We start from the raw sequence: 1,205 nt of genomic DNA, 5'->3' as shown, positions 1-1,205 counted from the left end.
ATTAGTCAGAGGAATGAAATAAATGGACAGACTATATCTGTGTCCCTTATAATACATGAGCCGCTGAGTAATGAACCTGCCTAAGGTTTTCCCGATAGTTGAGTAACAAATCCATCCCCTGATCAGGTTCAAAGTTCTCTATCGACACTATCGGTTACACGATCGGGGAAATGATAATCTTGCCTCCCTCTAACCTCAATCACCTCCACCAACGTTATTAATCTGTTTTCATCGAATCGAATCCCACTTCCCTATAGAGTTCTAATCTACCTTCGTCGAACCCAATCCCACTTCCTTATGGAGGTCTATGTCCATTGACTCTCCTGTAATAAGACAAAAACGAGCGATAGGCCTACGTGTTCCTGACGTGTGGATCCCTGATGGAATTATCCTCTCAACCCCAAACACATTCCGATCTCGTTCCGCGCTTCTCTTCTCTGCAAACTTCGTATGTCAGATCACAGTTATTGTAAATAGTTTGTTTTATGAGGCATGCATTTATTTATTTATTTTTTGTAGTATACCTAGTACTTGTTTTGAAGAAAAGTATAAATTACATAAATTGTAGGTTTTCATTTTCATTTTTTTTCGTATTTGTCCCAGTTGTCCATAATTCCTCTGGGTCACAATTCTTTATCTGACCTCTCTAGGCTAGACGAGTGACATTTAAACTAATTAAAGAAAACACCATCAATTTTGTTCATATTGTACGACATTTCATAATAATCTTTGTGTTTATGCTTGGCTCTGGCGTTTCGTAAAATGTCCTCTTTTACCCCTCGCTCATTACGAAAACCATCGTCGCACTTGGCACATCATATCCAAGTACAGTTTGTATAAAACGACAAATAGGCAGCGTAATAACGAATATAATATCCAGCTCTTGTTCTCGGTAATTTTTTTTTTTATCACTTGACCATAAGCTAAGTGCTGCTTGAACCAACTCTCACAGCCCACAGTCACCGAATGCAAGAGGACGCCCGCACAACGATGCTTTTCTAAACACTAATATGAATACATTAATTTTGTTCTATATTACACATGCAAGGACTGGTCTTTGTGCAGTCTGGCCGAACATGCGTTTAGAGTTATCTCGGAGATAAAGACAAATTTCCTATTAACACAACACCGATGTTGACACTGCGTTGCTCACATGGAAGAAGGGAAGGGGGAGGGATAGTAAAAATAAGCGAATTAAAGACGCG

This window comes from Penaeus monodon, chromosome 33, assembly GCF_015228065.2.
Source record: "Penaeus monodon isolate SGIC_2016 chromosome 33, NSTDA_Pmon_1, whole genome shotgun sequence".
Lineage (NCBI taxonomy): Eukaryota > Metazoa > Arthropoda > Malacostraca > Decapoda > Penaeidae > Penaeus > Penaeus monodon.
Note: the sequence above shows the minus strand (reverse complement) of the source record.